General features: G+C 50.4%; 1 protein-coding gene across 2 annotated transcripts in view; it reads left to right on the top strand.

The window, feature by feature from the left end:
- The first annotated feature begins 6,763 nt into the window (after positions 1-6,763).
- Positions 6,764-22,045, top strand: part of LOC141047245 (uncharacterized) — a 36,225-nt gene continuing 20,943 nt past the window's right edge. For both annotated transcript variants that reach the window (XM_073542238.1, XM_073542237.1), the window contains exon 1: positions 6,764-7,000. The gene's annotated coding sequence lies outside the window, so the exon portion shown is untranslated. The remainder of the gene's footprint in view (positions 7,001-22,045) is intronic.

Genomic DNA, 22,045 nt, shown 5'->3' with positions numbered 1-22,045 from the left:
AAGTGTGATCCAGGCGTTACGCACCCGGATATGTTTGCCATCAAGGGCCCCAATACAATTAGGAAACTGGCATTCCTCCTCAAAGTCCCTTGATATCCTCAACCAGTCTTCCATCCTGGGCTCGGGCATGACGACTTGATGTAGTCTTGTCCAGAGTTCAATACATGTTGACCTGACTATGCCAGAAATGGTAGATCTTCCAATGAGAAACTCATGGTGGAGGGTGGCATAAGACCGGCCAGTGGACAGGAAGCTGAAGAACAACAGAAAAGGAAGATTTTAGAATGCACATATTACAAAAAAACCAGGTACATACATACCAAATTTGTTAGGAATTCAGAGTGACTAACACACACATATTTAGTTGCACAATTACTAAGTGATATTCAGTACATATTACACATAACATTCTGGTCTGTAAGTTGAAACATATGTGGACTAAGATGAGGGCATTAAACTTAGTCCAATAAGCCAAAAATACATACTTTGGCCAACACATTATGAACTTAGAGAATGTGGTTGTGTAGTACATACCGTATTGTGAGTAGAAGTCGCTCCTCTGCAGATATAGCTTTGCACATCCTTGTGTCCTGAAAGGTTATCCCAGGGCGCACTGTCTCCAAGAGTCGATCAAATGTTGCAAGGCTCATGTGACAGTATTGGTAGAATTTTACAGGATGCTCCCGCATAGAATAGAGGCGGTGAAAATGACCTCTTGTGAGTCGTTGCCTCAAAAGTGGATGGACCCACATGCGTCTCCTCCATGGATCCACTATCACTGGGTATGGTTGACCAAAGCGGCGAGACAAAAGCCAGTTGAAGAGAACCTGCTCAGTTGTGTTGAAACTCAGACTGTTTGCCATGTTGCACAAAGAACACCAACACACCTAGTGAAGGTAAGGTGACAAATGGACTGAATGGAGGCAGCCACCTGTTCCTGAGGCAATAAATAGGGTGCAGGCTAATGATTTAATTAGTTAGCAGGCCTCAAAACCGTTAAATGTCCATTTTGCAAGGCGGCGAGAAAACTTCGCCATACGGATTGCATACGGATGCTGACATGCGCAAAATACGCGACCACACCTTGCTAAGGCTAGTTTCACACTTGCTTTTTTTTGCAGCGCGTTTTTCCCGCAAAAAAACGCATTGAAAAAACGCATACATAAGCATACAACTGCTGCGTTTTTTTCAAGCATTTTTATGAGCATGCATGAAAAAAACGCAGCGTTTTTATGCGTTTGTATGCGTTTTTAGTGCGTTTTTACCGCGTTTGCGTTTTTTCCAACATTTTTAGGTGGCCCCTCACACTACTCAAACCATGACTTTACTAACCCTAACCCTGACCCTAACCCTAACCCTAACCCTGACCCTAACCCTGACCCTAACCCTTAACCAAATCATACTTAACCCTAACCCAAACCCTAAACCCTAACTAACCCTAACCCTAACCCTGACCCTAACCCTAACCCTAACCCTGACCCTAACCCTAACCCTAACCCTGACCCTAACCCTAACCCTTAACAAAACCATACTTAACCCTAACCCTGACCCTAACCCTAACCCTTAACAAAACCATACTTAACCCTAATCCTGACCGTAACCCTGACCCTAATCCTTAACAAAACCATACTTAACCCTAACCCTGACCCTAACCCTGACCCTAACCCTAACCCTGACCCTAACCCTAACCCTGACCCTAACCCTTAACAAAACCATACTTAACCCTAATCCTGACCCTAACCCTGACCCTAATCCTTAACAAAACCATACTTAACCCTAATCCTGACCCTAACCCTGACCCTAACCCTAACCCTGACCCTAACCCTAACCCTAACCCTGACCCTAACCCTTAACAAAACCATACTTAACCCTAATCCTGACCCTAACCCTGACCCTAACCCTTAACCAAACCATACTTAACCCTAACCCTGACCCAAACCCCAACCCTAACCCTGACCCTGACCCTAACCCTAACCCTAAACCCCCTTAACTAACCCTAACTCTAACCCAAACCCCTAAATTCCATGGTTAACAAAAAAAAACGCATATGCAAAAAAACGCATACATGAGCATGCCAGTGCGCACATATGCGCATCCATAGGCTATAATGGCCATTTTTAGCGCAAAACGTGCGCATATGTGCGCATGCGCTTTTTTGCAGGGCCAAAAAATGCAACATGCTGCGTCTGGAAAATACCAACGCACACCCCAAAAAAACGCAGCGCATGAAAATCGCATACATGCGCTTACCAGCGCGCAGGTATGCGCACCCATGTTAAATATAGGGGAAAAAACGCATGCGCAGGTATGCGTTTTTTTCCAGCGCTAAAAAACGCAAATGTGAAACCAGCCTTACGGATGACATACGGAGCACTATTTAGGGGTCATTCATCCGTATTACGCATGTAAACTACGGACCGTATTTTGCGTCGGTTAGTGTGACCCCGGCCTTAGATGGGCACTCACCTGTTACACATTGGACCCAGCCTTTTTCGGATTGGTTTGCTATGGTGTGCAGCTCCCTGACTCGCCTCTCGCCTCCTTTATAAAAGTATTTGTGGCACCTGAGTGTGGCTCTGCATGAAAGCAGGTAGAGGTGTTGCATGTGGTATCAGGGCTCCCAGCAAAGGGGCCCTACACTTATCCCTCACCCACCTTGGCTTACTGTGACGCTCATTGGGAAACTTTAAATGCTGTCCCAGACCCCGGTACCTCAAGCCTGGCTGATTGCTGCAGCTCCATGCTGCAATTTATACTGTGGGAGAATTGAGACCACTTTCCTGATGTCTGTGTCTCATTTGATGTGTTTTGGCAGCATTAGGGGCCTTTCTAAGGTGTTGTGTTTGTTTTGGCCTCTCATTGACTAAAATGGCGTTCGGGTACATTTGGCAAATATACGCCAAATTAATCGGTGAATATTTGCAAATTCGGTGAACGTGACCCGAACCAAATATTGAAATATTCGCTCATCTCTAGTCAGGAGTAGAAATGAGTGAATTTGTTAGGATTTTGGCCCCGAATCTAATTTTGACATATTTGGGCCATATTCGAACACTATTCGGGCTGAATGTATGTCTTATGGACGGTTTCGAACATATTCGGTAATTTCTCGTCACATTGACTCTAATGACGTTCGGCTGTGTTCGACGAATATTGAAAAAACAATATTCGAATACTATCATATTCAAAACCAAATTCGCTCATCTCTAGTCATGAGTGCCTGTGACCAAAGCTGGGGGTATACGGATGTATACAGTGTACACAAAGGGGTCTAAGACCAAAGTGGGGAGTGTAGGGGTGTACACAGCATACACAGGTGCATCTGTGACTGAAGCTTGGGGTATATGGGTGTACACTGCGTACACAGGTGCATCTGTGACTGAAGCTTGGGGTATATGGGTGTACACTGCGTACACAGGTGCATCTGTGACTGAAGCTTGGGGTATATGGGTGTACACTGCGTACACAAGTGCATCTGTGACTGAAGCTTGGGGTATATGGGTGCACACAGCGTACACAGGTGCATCTGTGACTGAAGCTTGGGGTATATGGGTGTACACAGCGTACACAGGTGCATCTGTGACTGAAGCTTGGGGTATATGGGTGTACACAGCGTACACAGGTGCCTCTGTGACTGAAGCTTGGGGTATATGGGTGTACACTGCGTACACAAGTGCATCTGTGACTGAAGCTTGGGGTATATGGGTGCACACAGCGTACACAGGTGCATCTGTGACTGAAGCTTGGGGTATATGGGTGTACACTGCGTACACAGGTGCATCTGTGACTGAAGCTTGGGGTATATGGGTGTACACTGCGTACACAGGTGCATCTGTGACTGAAGCTTGGGGTATATGGGTGTACACAGCGTACACAGGTGCATCTGTGACTGAAGCTTGGGGTATATGGGTGCACACAGCGTACACAGGTGCATCTGTGACTGAAGCTTGGGGTATATGGGTGTACACAGCGTACACAGGTGCATCTGTGACTGAAGCTTGGGGTATATGGGTGTACACAGCGTACACAGGTGCCTCTGTGACTGAAGCTTGGGGTATATGGGTGTACACTGCGTACACAAGTGCATCTGTGACTGAAGCTTGGGGTATATGGGTGCACACAGCGTACACAGGTGCATCTGTGACTGAAGCTTGGGGTATATGGGTGTACACTGCGTACACAGGTGCATCTGTGACTGAAGCTTGGGGTATATGGGTGTACACTGCGTACACAGGTGCATCTGTGACTGAAGCTTGGGGTATATGGGTGTACACAGCGTACACAGGTGCATCTGTGACTGAAGCTTGGGGTATATGGGTGTACACAGCGTACACAGGTGCATCTGTGACTGAAGCTTAGGGTATATGGGTGTACACAGCGTACACAGGTGCATCTGTGACTGAAGCATGGGGTATATGGGTGTACACAGCGTACACAGGTGCATCTGTGACTGAAGCTTGGGGTATATGGGTGTACACAGCGTACACAGGTGCATCTGTGACTGAAGCTTAGGGTATATGGGTGTACACAGCGTACACAGGTGCATCTTAGACTGAAGCTTGGGGTATATGGGTGTACACAGCATACACAGGTGCATCTGTGACTGAAGCTTGGGGTATATGGGTGTACACAGCGTACACAGGTGCATCTGTGACTGAAGCTTGGGGTATATGGGGGTACACAGGTGCATCTGCGACTGAAGCTTGGAGTATATGGGGGTACACAGGTGCATCTGCGAGTGAAGCTTGGGGTATATGGGTGTACACAGCGTACACAGTTGCATCTGTGACTGAAGCTTGGGGTATATGGGTGTACACAGCGTACACAGGTGCATCTGTGACTGAAGCATGGGGTATATGGGTGTACACAGCGTACACAGGTGCATCTGTGACTGAAGCTTGGGGTATATGGGTGTACACAGCGTACACAGGTGCATCTGTGACTGAAGCTTAGGGTATATGGGTGTACACAGCGTACACAGGTGCATCTTAGACTGAAGCTTGGGGTATATGGGTGTACACAGCATACACAGGTGCATCTGTGACTGAAGCTTGGGGTATATGGGTGTACACAGCGTACACAGGTGCATCTGTGACTGAAGCTTGGGGTATATGGGTGTACACAGGTGCATCTGCGACTGAAGCTTGGAGTATATGGGGGTACACAGGTGCATCTGCGAGTGAAGCTTGGGGTATATGGGTGTACACAGCGTACACAGTTGCATCTGTGACTGAAGCTTGGGGTATATGGGTGTACACAGCGTACACAGGTGCATCTGTGACTGAAGCTTGGGGTATATGGGTGTACACAGGTGCATCTGCGACTGAAGCTTGGAGTATATGGGGGTACACAGGTGCATCTGCGAGTGAAGCTTGGGGTATATGGGTGTACACAGCGTACACAGTTGCATCTGTGACTGAAGCTTGGGGTATATGGGTGTACACAGGTGCATCTGTGACTGAAGCTTGGGGTATATGGGTGTACACAGCGTACACAGTTGCATCTGTGACTGAAGCTTGGGGTATATGGGTGTACACAGCGTACACAGTTGCATCTGTGACTGAAGCTTGGGGTATATGGGTGTACACAGCGTACACAGTTGCATCTGCGAGTGAAGCTTGGGGTATATGGGTGTACACAGCGTACACAGTTGCATCTGTGACTGAAGCTTGGGGTATATGGGTGTACACAGCGTACACAGGTGCATCTGTGACTGAAGCTTGGGGTATATGGGTGTACACAGCGTACACAGTTGCATCTGCGAGTGAAGCTTGGGGTATATGGGTGTACACAGCGTACACAGTTGCATCTGTGACTGAAGCTTGGGGTATATGGGTGTACACAGGTGCATCTGTGACTGAAGCTTGGGGTATATGGGTGTACACAGCGTACACAGTTGCATCTGTGACTGAAGCTTGGGGTATATGGGTGTACACAGCATACACAGGTGCATCTGTGACTGAAGCTTGGGGTATATGGGTGTACACAGCGTACACAGGTGCATCTGTGACTGAAGCTTGGGGTATATGGGTGTACACAGGTGCATCTGCGACTGAAGCTTGGAGTATATGGGGGTACACAGGTGCATCTGCGAGTGAAGCTTGGGGTATATGGGTGTACACAGCGTACACAGTTGCATCTGTGACTGAAGCTTGGGGTATATGGGTGTACACAGGTGCATCTGTGACTGAAGCTTGGGGTATATGGGTGTACACAGCGTACACAGTTGCATCTGTGACTGAAGCTTGGGGTATATGGGTGTACACAGCGTACACAGTTGCATCTGTGACTGAAGCTTGGGGTATATGGGTGTACACAGCGTACACAGTTGCATCTGTGACTGAAGCTTGGGGTATATGGGTGTACACAGGTGCATCTGTGACTGAAGCTTGGGGTATATGGGTGTACACAGCGTACACAGGTGCATCTGTGACTGAAGCTTGGGGTTTTTTGGGTGTATAATATATAAACACATGGCTCCGCTCACCTTGTACACACACACAGTTCCGCTCTGCACACGTTGTGCACAAACATCTCAGCTCTGTCCACCTCGTACACACACGGCTCTGCTCCTTACACCTCGTACACACACGGCTCTGCTCCTTACACCTCGTACACACACGGCTCTGCTCCTTACACCTCGTACACACACGGCTCTGCTCCTTACACCTCGTACACACACGGCTCAGCTCCGTACACCTCCTAAACCTGTCCCCACACATAAACTTCCCCTCATCCAGCACCATGACAACCAGCACAGCACAGTCCTGCATCCCTGAGGCCCCTGATCATGTGACCCCTGACTCCTCCCATCCTGTGACCTCATCACAGGTCCTGTGCGCACAGAGTTGCTCCCTGCTGCTTCTTTCTGTCAGAAGTGAACACACCGCCTCCCGGTATCACACGCCCCCGGAAATTACGTCACACTGGAAGGAGCCCATACAGTGTAGCTTTTACCAAAGCCGGCATTGTGCTGAAACTGCAGAGACAACACACTGAGGTATTTTAGGGGCAGAGATAAGTGGCTGTAACTGCAAGGAGGGGGGGCTGCATGTTGCAGGGTCACACAGGGAACAGGGGGACTTAATATTTGTAGGGTTGGGGTCTCTGTGAGGAAAGAGCGGGCTCTGCTATATGTATGGGGCTGGAGTCTGTGTGAGGAAGGAGAGGGCTCTGTTATATGTATGGGGCTGGAGTCTGTGTGAGGAAGGAGAGGGCTCTGTTATATGTATGGGGCTGGGGTCTGTGTGAGGAAGGAGAGGGCTCTGTTATATGTATGGGGCTGGAGTCTGTGTGAGGAAGGAGAGGGCTCTGTTATATGTATGGGGCTGGGGTCTGTGTGAGGAAGGAGAGGACTCTGTTATATGTATGGGCCTGGAGTCTGTGTGAGGGAGGAGAGGGCTCTGTTATATATGTATGGGGCTGGGGTCTGTGTGAGGAAGGAGAGGGCTCTGTTATATGTATGGGCCTGGAGTCTGTGTGAGGGAGGAGAGGGCTCTGTTATATGTATGTGGCTGGAGTCTGTGTGAGGAAGGAGAGGGCTCTGTTATATGTATGGGCCTGGAGTCTGTGTGAGGGAGGAGCGGGCTCTGTTATATGTATGGGCCTGGAGTCTGTGTGAGGAAGGAGAGGGCTCTGTTATATGTATGGGCCTGGAGTCTGTGTGAGGGAGGAGAGGGCTCTGTTATATGTATGTGGCTGGAGTCTGTGTGAGGAAGGAGAGGGCTCTGTTATATGTATGGGCCTGGAGTCTGTGTGAGGGAGGAGAGGGCTCTGTTATATGTATGTGGCTGGAGTCTGTGTGAGGAAGGAGAGGGCTCTGTTATATGTATGGGCCTGGAGTCTGTGTGAGGGAGGAGAGGGCTCTGTTATATGTATGTGGCTGGAGTCTGTGTGAGGAAGGAGAGGGCTCTGTTATATGTATGGGCCTGGAGTCTGTGTGAGGGAGGAGCGGGCTCTGTTATATATGTATGGGGCTGGAGTCTGTGTGAGGAAGGAGAGGGCTCTGTTATATGTATGGGCCTGGAGTCTGTGTGAGGGAGGAGAGGGCTCTGTTATATGTATGTGGCTGGAGTCTGTGTGAGGAAGGAGAGGGCTCTGTTATATGTATGGGCCTGGAGTCTGTGTGAGGGAGGAGCGGGCTCTGTTATATGTATGGGCCTGGAGTCTGTGTGAGGGAGGAGAGGGCTCTGTTATATGTATGTGGCTGGAGTCTGTGTGAGGAAGGAGAGGGCTCTGTTATATGTATGGGCCTGGAGTCTGTGTGAGGAAGGAGCGGGCTCTGTTATATGTATGGGCCTGGAGTCTGTGTGAGGGAGGAGAGGGCTCTGTTATATGTATGTGGCTGGAGTCTGTGTGAGGAAGGAGAGGGCTCTGTTATATGTATGGGCCTGGAGTCTGTGTGAGGAAGGAGAGGGCTCTGTTATATGTATGGGCCTGGAGTCTGTGTGAGGGAGGAGCGGGCTCTGTTATATGTATGGGCCTGGAGTCTGTGTGAGGAAGGAGAGGGCTCTGTTATATGTATGGGCCTGGAGTCTGTGTGAGGGAGGAGAGGGCTCTGTTATATGTATGTGGCTGGAGTCTGTGTGAGGAAGGAGAGGGCTCTGTTATATGTATGGGGCTGGAGTCTGTGTGAGGAAGGAGAGGGCTCTGTTATATGTATGGGCCTGGAGTCTGTGTGAGGGAGGAGAGGGCTCTGTTATATGTATGGGCCTGGAGTCTGTGTGAGGAAGGAGAGGGCTCTGTTATATGTATGGGCCTGGAGTCTGTGTGAGGAAGGAGAGGGCTCTGTTATATGTATGGGCCTGGAGTCTGTGTGAGGGAGGAGAGGGCTCTGTTATATGTATGGGGCTGGGGTCTGTGTGAGGAAGGAGAGGGCTCTGTTATATGTATGGGGCTGGGGTCTGTGTGAGGAGGGAGAGGGCTCTGTTATATGTATGGGGCTGGAGTCTGTGTGAGGAAGGAGAGGGCTCTGTTATATGTATGGGCCTGGAGTCTGTATGAGGAAGGAGAGGGCTCTGTTATATGTATGGGGCTGGGGTCTGTGTGAGGAGGGAGAGGGCTCTGTTATATGTATGGGGCTGGAGTCTGTGTGAGGAAGGAGAGGGCTCTGTTATATGTATGGGGCTGGGGTCTGTGTGAGGAAGGAGAGGGCTCTGTTATATGTATGGGGCTGGAGTCTGTGTGAGGAAGGAGAGGGCTCTGTTATATGTATGGGCCTGGAGTCTGTGTGAGGAAGGAGAGGGCTCTGTTATATGTATGGGGCTGGGGTCTGTGTGAGGAGGGAGAGGGCTCTGTTATATGTATGGGGCTGGAGTCTGTGTGAGGAAGGAGAGGGCTCTGTTATATGTATGGGGCTGGAGTCTGTGTGAGGAAGGAGAGGGCTCTGTTATATGTATGGGGCTGGGGTCTGTGTGAGGAGGGAGAGGGCTCTGTTATATGTATGGGGCTGGAGTCTGTGTGAGGAGGGAGAGGGCTCTGTTATATGTATGGGGCTGGAGTCTGTGTGAGGAAGGAGAGGGCTCTGTTATATGTATGGGGCTGGAGTCTGTGTGAGGAAGGAGAGGGCTCTGTTATATGTATGGGCCTGGAGTCTGTGTGAGGAAGGAGAGGGCTCTGTTATATGTATGGGCCTGGAGTCTGTGTGAGGAAGGAGAGGGCTCTGTTATATGTATGGGCCTGGAGTCTGTGTGAGGAAGGAGAGGGCTCTGTTATATTTATGGGCCTGGAGTCTGTGTGAGGGAGGAGAGGACTCTGTTATATGTATGGGGCTGGAGTCTGTGTGAGGGAGTTGAGGACTCTGTTATATGTATGGGGCTGGAGTCTGTGTGAGGAAGGAGAGGGCTCTGTTATATGTATGGGCCTGGAGTCTGTGTGAGGGAGGAGAGGGCTCTGTTATATGTATGGGCCTGGAGTCTGTGTGAGGGAGGAGAGGACTCTGTTATATGTATGGGGCTGGAGTCTGTGTGAGGGAGGAGAGGACTCTGTTATATGTATGGGGCTGGAGTCTGTGTGAGGGAGGAGAGGGCTCTGTTATATGTATGCGCCTGGAGTCTGTGTGAGGGAGGAGAGGACTCTGTTATATGTATGGGGCTGGAGTCTGTGTGAGGGAGGAGAGGACTCTGTTATATGTATGGGGCTGGAGTCTGTGTGAGGGAGGAGAGGGCTCTGTTATATGTATGGGGCTGGAGTCTGTGTGAGGATGGAGAGGGCTCTGTTATATGTATGGGCCTGGAGTCTGTGTGAGGATGGAGAGGGCTCTGTTATATGTATTGGCCTGGAGTCTGTGTGAGGAAGGAGAGGGCTCTGTTATATGTATGGGCCTGGAGTCTGTGTGAGGATGGAGAGGGCTCTGTTATATGTATTGGCCTGGAGTCTGTGTGAGGGAGGAGAGGGCTCTGTTATATGTATGGGGCTGGGGTCTGTGTGAGGAAGGAGAGGGCTCTGTTATATGTATGGGGCTGGAGTCTGTGTGAGGGAGGAGAGGGCTCTGTTATATGTATGGGGCTGGGGTCTGTGTGAGGAAGGAGAGGGCTCTGTTATATGTATGGGGCTGGGGTCTGTGTGAGGAAGGAGAGGGCTCTGTTATATGTATGGGCCTGGAGTCTGTGTGAGGAAGGAGAGGGCTCTGTTATATGTATGGGGCTGGAGTCTGTGTGAGGAAGGAGAGGGCTCTGTTATATGTATGGGCCTGGAGTCTGTGTGAGGAGGGAGAGGGCTCTGTTATATGTATGGGGCTGGGGTCTGTGTGAGGGAGGAGAGGGCTCTGTTATATGTATGGGCCTGGAGTCTGTGTGAGGAGGGAGAGGGCTCTGTTATATGTATGGGGCTGGAGTCTGTGTGAGGAAGGAGAGGGCTCTGTTATATGTATGGGCCTGGAGTCTGTGTGAGGAAGGAGAGGGCTCTGTTATATGTATGGGCCTGGAGTCTGTGTGAGGAGGGAGAGGGCTCTGTTATATGTATGGGGCTGGGGTCTGTGTGAGGAAGGAGAGGGCTCTGTTATATGTATGGGGCTGGAGTCTGTGTGAGGGAGGAGAGGGCTCTGTTATATGTATGGGGCTGGAGTCTGTGAGGAGGGAGAGGGCTATGTTATATGTATGGGGCTGGGGTCTGTGTGAGGAGGGAGAGGGCTCTGTTATATGTATGGGGCTGGAGTCTGTGTGAGGGAGGAGAGGGCTCTGTTATATGTATGGGGCTGGGGTCTGTGTGAGGAAGGAGAGGGCTATGTTATATGTATGGGGCTGGGGTCTGTGTGAGGAGGGAGAGGGCTCTGTTATATGTATGGGGCTGGAGTCTGTGTGAGGGAGGAGAGGGCTCTGTTATATGTATGGGGCTGGGGTCTGTGTGAGGAAGGAGAGGGCTCTGTTATATGTATGGGGCTGGAGTCTGTGTGAGGGAGGAGAGGGCTCTGTTATATGTATGGGGCTGGGGTCTGTGTGAGGAGGGAGAGGGCTCTGTTATATGTATGGGGCTGGAGTCTGTGTGAGGGAGGAGAGGGCTCTGTTATATGTATGGGGCTGGAGTCTGTGAGGAAGGAGAGGGCTCTGTTATATGTATGGGCCTGGAGTCTGTGTGAGGAGGGAGAGGGCTCTGTTATATGTATGGGGCTGGAGTCTGTGAGGAGGGAGAGGGCTATGTTATATGTATGGGTCTGGAGTCTGTGTGAGGAAGGAGAGGGCTCTGTTATATGTATGGGCCTGGAGTCTGTGTGAGGTAGGAGAGGGCTCTGTTATATGTATGGGCCTGGAGTCTGTGTGAGGAGGGAGAGGGCTCTGTTATATGTATGGGCCTGGAGTCTGTGTGAGGAGGGAGAGGGCTCTGTTATATGTATGGGGCTGGAGTCTGTGTGAGGAAGGAGAGGGCTCTGTTATATGTATGGGGCTGGGGTCTGTGTGAGGAAGGAGAGGGCTCTGTTATATTTATGGGGCTGGAGTCTGTGTGAGGGAGGAGAGGGCTCTGTTATATGTATGGGGCTGGAGTCTGTGAGGAGGGAGAGGGCTATGTTATATGTATGGGGCTGGGGTCTGTGTGAGGAGGGAGAGGGCTCTGTTATATGTATGGGGCTGGAGTCTGTGTGAGGGAGGAGAGGGCTCTGTTATATGTATGGGCCTGGAGTCTGTGTGAGGAGGGAGAGGGCTCTGTTATATGTATGGGGCTGGCGTCTGTGTGAGGAGGGAGAGGGCTCTGTTATATGTATGGGGCTGGAGTCTGTGTGAGGGAGGAGAGGGCTCTGTTATATGTATGGGGCTGGGGTCTGTGTGAGGAGGGAGAGGGCTCTGTTATATGTATGGGGCTGGAGTCTGTGTGAGGGAGGAGAGGGCTCTGTTATATGTATGGGGCTGGAGTCTGTGAGGGAGGAGAGGGCTCTGTTATATGTATGGGGCTGGAGTCTGTGAGGAAGGAGAGGGCTCTGTTATATGTATGGGCCTGGAGTCTGTGTGAGGGAGGAGAGGGCTCTGTTATATGTATGGGGCTGGGGTCTGTGTGAGGAGGGAGAGGGCTCTGTTATATGTATGGGGCTGGGGTCTGTGTGAGGGAGGAGAGGGCTCTGTTATATGTATGGGGCTGGAGTCTCTGTGAGGAAGGAGAGGGCTCTGTTATATGTATGGGGCTGGAGTCTGTGTGAGGAAGGAGAGGGCTCTGTTATATGTATGGGGCTGGGGTCTGTGTGAGGGAGGAGAGGGCTCTGTTATATGTATGGGGCTGGGGTCTGTGTGAGGGAGGAGAGGGCTCTGTTATATGTATGGGGCTGGGGTCTGTGTGAGGGAGGAGAGGGCTCTGTTGTATGTATGGGCCTGGAGTCTGTGTGAGGGAGGAGAGGGCTCTGTTATATGTATGGGGCTGGAGTCTCTGTGAGGAAGGAGAGGGCTCTGTTATATGTATGGGGCTGGAGTCTGTGTGAGGAAGGAGAGGGCTCTGTTATATGTATGGGGCTGGGGTCTGTGTGAGGGAGGAGAGGGCTCTGTTATATGTATGGGGCTGGGGTCTGTGTGAGGGAGGAGAGGGCTCTGTTATATGTATGGGGCTGGGGTCTGTGAGGGAGGAGAGGGCTCTGTTATATGTATGGGGCTGGGGTCTGTGTGAGGAAGGAGAGGGCTCAGTTATATGTATGGGGCTGGGGTCTGTGTGAGGGAGGAGAGGGCTCTGTTATATGTATTGGGCTGGGGTCTGTGTGAGGGAGGAGAGGGCTCTGTTATATGTATGGGGCTGGGGTCTGTGAGGGAGGAGAGGGCTCTGTTATATGTATGGGGCTGGGGTCTGTGAGGGAGGAGAGGGCTCTGTTATATGTATGGGGCTGGGGTCTGTGTGAGGGAGGAGAGGGCTCTGTTATATGTATGGGCCTGGAGTCTGTGTGAGGGAGGAGAGGGCTCTGTTATATGTATGGGCCTGGAGTCTGTGTGAGGAAGGAGAGGGCTCTGTTATATGTATGGGCCTGGAGTCAGTGTGAGGGAGGAGAGGGCTCTGTTATATGTATGGGGCTGGGGTCTGTGTGAGGGAGGAGAGGGCTCTGTTATATGTATGGGCCTGGAGTCTGTGTGAGGAAGGAGAGGGCTCTGTTATATGTATGGGCCTGGAGTCTGTGTGAGGGAGGAGAGGGCTCTGTTATATGTATGGGCCTGGAGTCTGTGTGAGGGAGGAGAGGGCTCTGTTATATGTATGGGCCTGGAGTCTGTGTGAGGGAGGAGAGGGCTCTGTTATATGTATGGGCCTGGAGTCTGTGTGAGGAAGGAGAGGGCTCTGTTATATGTATGGGGCTGGGGTCTGTGTGAGGAAGGAGAGGGCTCTGTTATATGTATGGGCCTGGAGTCTGTGTGAGGAAGGAGAGGGCTCTGTTATATGTATGGGGCTGGGGTCTGTGTGAGGAGGGAGAGGGCTCTGTTATATGTATGGGGCTGGAGTCTGTGTGAGGAAGGAGAGGGCTCTGTTATATGTATGGGGCTGGAGTCTGTGTGAGGAAGGAGAGGGCTCTGTTATATGTATGGGGCTGGGGTCTGTGTGAGGAGGGAGAGGGCTCTGTTATATGTATGGGGCTGGAGTCTGTGTGAGGAGGGAGAGGGCTCTGTTATATGTATGGGGCTGGAGTCTGTGTGAGGAAGGAGAGGGCTCTGTTATATGTATGGGGCTGGAGTCTGTGTGAGGAAGGAGAGGGCTCTGTTATATGTATGGGCCTGGAGTCTGTGTGAGGAAGGAGAGGGCTCTGTTATATGTATGGGCCTGGAGTCTGTGTGAGGAAGGAGAGGGCTCTGTTATATGTATGGGCCTGGAGTCTGTGTGAGGAAGGAGAGGGCTCTGTTATATTTATGGGCCTGGAGTCTGTGTGAGGGAGGAGAGGACTCTGTTATATGTATGGGGCTGGAGTCTGTGTGAGGGAGGAGAGGACTCTGTTATATGTATGGGGCTGGAGTCTGTGTGAGGAAGGAGAGGGCTCTGTTATATGTATGGGCCTGGAGTCTGTGTGAGGGAGGAGAGGGCTCTGTTATATGTATGGGCCTGGAGTCTGTGTGAGGGAGGAGAGGACTCTGTTATATGTATGGGGCTGGAGTCTGTGTGAGGGAGGAGAGGACTCTGTTATATGTATGGGGCTGGAGTCTGTGTGAGGGAGGAGAGGGCTCTGTTATATGTATGCGCCTGGAGTCTGTGTGAGGGAGGAGAGGACTCTGTTATATGTATGGGGCTGGAGTCTGTGTGAGGGAGGAGAGGACTCTGTTATATGTATGGGGCTGGAGTCTGTGTGAGGGAGGAGAGGGCTCTGTTATATGTATGGGGCTGGAGTCTGTGTGAGGATGGAGAGGGCTCTGTTATATGTATGGGCCTGGAGTCTGTGTGAGGATGGAGAGGGCTCTGTTATATGTATTGGCCTGGAGTCTGTGTGAGGAAGGAGAGGGCTCTGTTATATGTATGGGCCTGGAGTCTGTGTGAGGATGGAGAGGGCTCTGTTATATGTATTGGCCTGGAGTCTGTGTGAGGGAGGAGAGGGCTCTGTTATATGTATGGGGCTGGGGTCTGTGTGAGGAAGGAGAGGGCTCTGTTATATGTATGGGGCTGGAGTCTGTGTGAGGGAGGAGAGGGCTCTGTTATATGTATGGGGCTGGGGTCTGTGTGAGGAAGGAGAGGGCTCTGTTATATGTATGGGGCTGGGGTCTGTGTGAGGAAGGAGAGGGCTCTGTTATATGTATGGGCCTGGAGTCTGTGTGAGGAAGGAGAGGGCTCTGTTATATGTATGGGGCTGGAGTCTGTGTGAGGAAGGAGAGGGCTCTGTTATATGTATGGGCCTGGAGTCTGTGTGAGGAGGGAGAGGGCTCTGTTATATGTATGGGGCTGGGGTCTGTGTGAGGGAGGAGAGGGCTCTGTTATATGTATGGGCCTGGAGTCTGTGTGAGGAGGGAGAGGGCTCTGTTATATGTATGGGGCTGGAGTCTGTGTGAGGAAGGAGAGGGCTCTGTTATATGTATGGGCCTGGAGTCTGTGTGAGGAAGGAGAGGGCTCTGTTATATGTATGGGCCTGGAGTCTGTGTGAGGAGGGAGAGGGCTCTGTTATATGTATGGGGCTGGGGTCTGTGTGAGGAAGGAGAGGGCTCTGTTATATGTATGGGGCTGGAGTCTGTGTGAGGGAGGAGAGGGCTCTGTTATATGTATGGGGCTGGAGTCTGTGAGGAGGGAGAGGGCTATGTTATATGTATGGGGCTGGGGTCTGTGTGAGGAGGGAGAGGGCTCTGTTATATGTATGGGGCTGGAGTCTGTGTGAGGGAGGAGAGGGCTCTGTTATATGTATGGGGCTGGGGTCTGTGTGAGGAAGGAGAGGGCTCTGTTATATGTATGGGGCTGGGGTCTGTGTGAGGAGGGAGAGGGCTCTGTTATATGTATGGGGCTGGAGTCTGTGTGAGGGAGGAGAGGGCTCTGTTATATGTATGGGGCTGGGGTCTGTGTGAGGAAGGAGAGGGCTCTGTTATATGTATGGGGCTGGAGTCTGTGTGAGGGAGGAGAGGGCTCTGTTATATGTATGGGGCTGGGGTCTGTGTGAGGAGGGAGAGGGCTCTGTTATATGTATGGGGCTGGAGTCTGTGTGAGGGAGGAGAGGGCTCTGTTATATGTATGGGGCTGGAGTCTGTGAGGAAGGAGAGGGCTCTGTTATATGTATGGGCCTGGAGTCTGTGTGAGGAGGGAGAGGGCTCTGTTATATGTATGGGGCTGGAGTCTGTGAGGAGGGAGAGGGCTATGTTATATGTATGGGTCTGGAGTCTGTGTGAGGAAGGAGAGGGCTCTGTTATATGTATGGGCCTGGAGTCTGTGTGAGGTAGGAGAGGGCTCTGTTATATGTATGGGCCTGGAGTCTGTGTGAGGAGGGAGAGGGCTCTGTTATATGTATGGGCCTGGAGTCTGTGTGAGGAGGGAGAGGGCTCTGTTATATGTATGGGGCTGGAGTCTGTGTGAGGAAGGAGAGGGCTCTGTTATATGTATGGGGCTGGGGTCTGTGTGAGGAAGGAGAGGGCTCTGTTATATTTATGGGGCTGGAGTCTGTGTGAGGGAGGAGAGGGCTCTGTTATATGTATGGGGCTGGAGTCTGTGAGGAGGGAGAGGGCTATGTTATATGTATGGGGCTGGGGTCTGTGTGAGGAGGGAGAGGGCTCTGTTATATGTATGGGGCTGGAGTCTGTGTGAGGGAGGAGAGGGCTCTGTTATATGTATGGGCCTGGAGTCTGTGTGAGGAGGGAGAGGGCTCTGTTATATGTATGGGGCTGGCGTCTGTGTGAGGAGGGAGAGGGCTCTGTTATATGTATGGGGCTGGAGTCTGTGTGAGGGAGGAGAGGGCTCTGTTATATGTATGGGGCTGGGGTCTGTGTGAGGAGGGAGAGGGCTCTGTTATATGTATGGGGCTGGAGTCTGTGTGAGGGAGGAGAGGGCTCTGTTATATGTATGGGGCTGGAGTCTGTGAGGGAGGAGAGGGCTCTGTTATATGTATGGGGCTGGAGTCTGTGAGGAAGGAGAGGGCTCTGTTATATGTATGGGCCTGGAGTCTGTGTGAGGGAGGAGAGGGCTCTGTTATATGTATGGGGCTGGGGTCTGTGTGAGGAGGGAGAGGGCTCTGTTATATGTATGGGGCTGGGGTCTGTGTGAGGGAGGAGAGGGCTCTGTTATATGTATGGGGCTGGAGTCTCTGTGAGGAAGGAGAGGGCTCTGTTATATGTATGGGGCTGGAGTCTGTGTGAGGAAGGAGAGGGCTCTGTTATATGTATGGGGCTGGGGTCTGTGTGAGGGAGGAGAGGGCTCTGTTATATGTATGGGGCTGGGGTCTGTGTGAGGGAGGAGAGGGCTCTGTTATATGTATGGGGCTGGGGTCTGTGTGAGGGAGGAGAGGGCTCTGTTGTATGTATGGGCCTGGAGTCTGTGTGAGGGAGGAGAGGGCTCTGTTATATGTATGGGGCTGGAGTCTCTGTGAGGAAGGAGAGGGCTCTGTTATATGTATGGGGCTGGAGTCTGTGTGAGGAAGGAGAGGGCTCTGTTATATGTATGGGGCTGGGGTCTGTGTGAGGGAGGAGAGGGCTCTGTTATATGTATGGGGCTGGGGTCTGTGTGAGGGAGGAGAGGGCTCTGTTATATGTATGGGGCTGGGGTCTGTGAGGGAGGAGAGGGCTCTGTTATATGTATGGGGCTGGGGTCTGTGTGAGGAAGGAGAGGGCTCAGTTATATGTATGGGGCTGGGGTCTGTGTGAGGGAGGAGAGGGCTCTGTTATATGTATTGGGCTGGGGTCTGTGTGAGGGAGGAGAGGGCTCTGTTATATGTATGGGGCTGGGGTCTGTGAGGGAGGAGAGGGCTCTGTTATATGTATGGGGCTGGGGTCTGTGAGGGAGGAGAGGGCTCTGTTATATGTATGGGGCTGGGGTCTGTGTGAGGGAGGAGAGGGCTCTGTTATATGTATGGGCCTGGAGTCTGTGTGAGGGAGGAGAGGGCTCTGTTATATGTATGGGCCTGGAGTCTGTGTGAGGAAGGAGAGGGCTCTGTTATATGTATGGGCCTGGAGTCAGTGTGAGGGAGGAGAGGGCTCTGTTATATGTATGGGGCTGGGGTCTGTGTGAGGGAGGAGAGGGCTCTGTTATATGTATGGGCCTGGAGTCTGTGTGAGGAAGGAGAGGGCTCTGTTATATGTATGGGCCTGGAGTCTGTGTGAGGGAGGAGAGGGCTCTGTTATATGTATGGGCCTGGAGTCTGTGTGAGGGAGGAGAGGGCTCTGTTATATGTATGGGCCTGGAGTCTGTGTGAGGGAGGAGAGGGCTCTGTTATATGTATGGGCCTGGAGTCTGTGTGAGGAAGGAGAGGGCTCTGTTATATGTATGGGGCTGGGGTCTGTGTGAGGAAGGAGAGGGCTCTGTTATATGTATGGGCCTTGAGTCTTTGTGAGGAGGGAGAGGGCTCTGTTATATGTATGGGGCTGGGGTCTGTGTGAGGAAGGAGAGGGCTCTGTTATATGTATGGGGCTGGAGTCTGTGTGAGGAGGGAGAGGGCTCTGTTATATGTATGTGCCTGGAGTCTTTGTGAGGAGGGAGAGGGCTCTGTTATATGTATGGGGCTGGGGTCTGTGTGAGGAAGGAGAGGGCTCTGTTATATGTATGGGGCTGGAGTCTGTGTGAGGAGGGAGAGGGCTCTGTTATATGTATGGGCCTGGAGTCTGTGTGAGGGAGGAGAGGGCTCTGTTATATGTATGGGGCTGGGGTCTGTGTGAGGGAGGAGAGGGCTCTGTTATATGTATGGGGCTGGAGTCTGTGTGAGGTGGGAGAGGGCTCTGTTATATGTATGGGGCTGGAGTCTGTGTGAGGAAGGAGAGGGCTCTGTTATATGTATGGGCCTGGAGTCTGTGTGAGGAAGGAGAGGGCTCTATTATATGTATGGGCCTGGAGTCTGTGTGAGGGAGGAGAGGGCTCTGTTATATGTATGGGCCTGGAGTCTGTGTGAGGAAGGAGAGGGCTCTGTTATATGTATGGGGCTGGGGTCTGTGTGAGGAGGGAGAGGGCTCTGTTATATGTATGGGGCTGGAGTCTGTGTGAGGAAGGAGAGGGCTCTGTTATATGTATGGGGCTGGAGTCTGTGTGAGGAAGGAGAGGGCTCTGTTATATGTATGGGCCTGGAGTCTGTGTGAGGAAGGAGAGGGCTCTATTATATGTATGGGGCTGGGGTCTGTGTGAGGAAGGAGAGGGCTCTGTTATATGTATGGGCCTGGAGTCTGTGTGAGGAAGGAGAGGGCTCTGTTATATGTATGGGGCTGGGGTCTGTGTGAGGAGGGAGAGGGCTCTGTTATATGTATGGGGCTGGAGTCTGTGTGAGGGAGGAGAGGGCTCTGTTATATGTATGGGCCTGGAGTCTGTGTGAGGAAGGAGAGGGCTCTATTATATGTATGGGGCTGGGGTCTGTGTGAGGAAGGAGAGGGCTCTGTTATATGTATGGGCCTGGAGTCTGTGTGAGGAAGGAGAGGGCTCTGTTATATGTATGGGGCTGGGGTCTGTGTGAGGAGGGAGAGGGCTCTGTTATATGTATGGGGCTGGAGTCTGTGTGAGGGAGGAGAGGGCTCTGTTATATGTATGGGGCTGGAGTCTGTGTGAGGGAGGAGAGGGCTCTGTTATATGTATGGGCCTGGAGTCTGTGTGAGGAAGGAGAGGGCTCTGTTATATGTATGGGCCTGGAGTCTGTGTGAGGAAGGAGAGGGCTCTGTTATATGTATGGGGCTGGAGCTTTTTGTTAATAATGTCTACATTATATGCCTTTTCCAACATTTTGACCAATTTGGCCTGAAAGGATTGTAGGTTAATTTTTTTATAACACTTTCTTCATTGAGCAGTTTGTAAGCTTGATTTTCGTTCATTCCTGATGGCCAAATCACAAGGTTTCCACCTTTGTCCACTGCTTTGAATAGGACATCATCCCAAGTCTTCATTTCAAGTAAAGTCATATACTCCTGTTTGTTAAGATTTGAAAAATAATTACGTTTTTTTATCCATTGATTCCATATCAGTGGAGACAAGTCTAGTAAAAATTTCAACTACTGGACATATGCTTAAAGCTGGAAAAGGTGGTATTTTGTCAATGAACGATTGGGAATGTTACTGACCTCCTCTGTTTAAATTTCATCTTCTGGAGATTACAAAATCTTGACTGCCTCCTTCTCTTCCAATGATGGAAACATAACTGATGCCTCAGGGCTAAATTGAAATTTTTTAACCCCTTACTGACCGCTGACGGTATAGTACATCAGCGTTCTGTGTTCCCTGCTTTGAGGTGGGCTCCTGTGGTGAGCCCACCTCAAAGCCGCAACATGTCAGCTGTTGTAAACAGCTGACATGTGTCCACAATAGGCACAGGTGGAATAGCGATCTGCCCGCGCCTATTAACTAGTTAAATCCCAATGTCAATCGCTGACGGGGCATTTAACTAGCACTTTGTGCTTTCGGCATCGCCGACGTGATCGGGTGTCAGCGACGCGTTGCCATGACAACCAGAGGTGTCATAGAGACCTACCTCTATGGTTGTTGCCGGCAGATTGCTATGAGCGCCACCCTGTGGTCGTCGCTCATAGCAATGTTGTCATTCTGCTACGTAGAGGTGATCTGTGCATCGCCTCTATGTAGCAAAGGTGATCCAGTTGTGGCTGCTTCTAGCCTCCTATGGAGGCTATTGAAGCTTTCCAAAAAAAAAAAAAAGGGTTTAAAAATTCATAAAAAAACAAAAACATAAGTCTAAATCACCCCCTTTCGCCCCAATCAAAATAAAACATTAAAAAAATCAAACCTACACATATTTGGTATCGCCGCGTTTTATTTTTTTATCAATAAAAAAAAGGATTAACCTGATCGCTAAACGGCGTACCGAGAAAAAATTCTAACGCCAAAATTAAGTTTTTTGGTCGCCGCGACATTGCATTAAAATGCAATAACGGGCGATAAAAAGAATGTATCGGCACAAAAGTGGGATCATTAAAAACCTCAGCCTGGCACGCAAAAATAAGCCCTCAATCGACCTGATATCACGAAAAATGGAGATGCTACGGGTCTCAGAAAATTGCGCATTTTTTTTGTTTTTTACAAACTTTGGATTTTTTTTACCACTTAGGTAAAAGAGATCCTAGACATGTTTGGAGTCTATGAACTCGTAATAACCTGGAGAATCATAATGGCAGGTCAGTTTTATCATTTAGTGAACCTAGCAAAAAAGCAAAACAAAAAAAATAGTGGGCTTGCACTTTTTTTGCAAATTCACTGCACTTTGGAATTTTTATCCCCAGTACACGACATGGTAAAACCAATGGTGTCGTTCAAAAGTACAACTCGTCCCGCAAAAAATAAGCCCTCACATGGCCATATTGACAGGAAAATAAAAAGTTATGGCTCTGGAAAGAAGGGGAGTGAAAACGAAAAAATCGAAAAAAGCTCTGGTCATTAAGGGGTTAAGATCAATTTTCTAGCAAAAAGGTGAGTATCCTTCACTCACTGACATAAATGCACCTAAGTGGGAAGAGGATAGAAAAGGTCAGGCCTTGTTCCAATACATCCAGCTGTGTTTATGTAAGTATACAGGTAGATAAATTAACCACCTTAAATCTGTCATTATTCCTCTTATCCCTAGGGTTTCTATTGCCTGTCTCAGGGAATCTTCTTTTACCTCCACTTCTGAGGTGGAAGTCCCTTGTATGTTCCTGATCACTGGTAGATGTAGCACTTTCAGATTCCGATACATGAGAAGTCTCAGATGGTTGTCTCGACCTAAGTCGATGGCTAAGAGCAATTTTTTTGCCATTTGAAGGTATTATTTTCATAGTCATGGACATCCCCCTGATACTACTTTTACTATCACAAGTGTCAGCTTCCCATGTATCCATGTCCTTATCCACTTCTTAAGGCAATTTTCCAAATCATCCATAGGTATATCCTTAGACAAAGTTTTAAGAAGAGATTCGAGTTCATTGTCAATCTCAGTGAAAGACAAAGTATTTTTTTCAATCAAAATAGATATAAATTCCAATGAACAAGTGGATGCAGCCGACTTCCATTTCCTCAAAAG

The sequence above is a fragment of the Dendrobates tinctorius genome, unplaced genomic scaffold (genome assembly GCF_039654945.1).
Source record: "Dendrobates tinctorius isolate UK_male_01 unplaced genomic scaffold, ASM3965494v1 ptg000126l, whole genome shotgun sequence".
Lineage (NCBI taxonomy): Eukaryota > Metazoa > Chordata > Amphibia > Anura > Dendrobatidae > Dendrobates > Dendrobates tinctorius.
The sequence above is the reverse complement of the archived record's forward strand: the minus strand, read 5'-3'. Positions and strand labels throughout refer to the sequence as shown.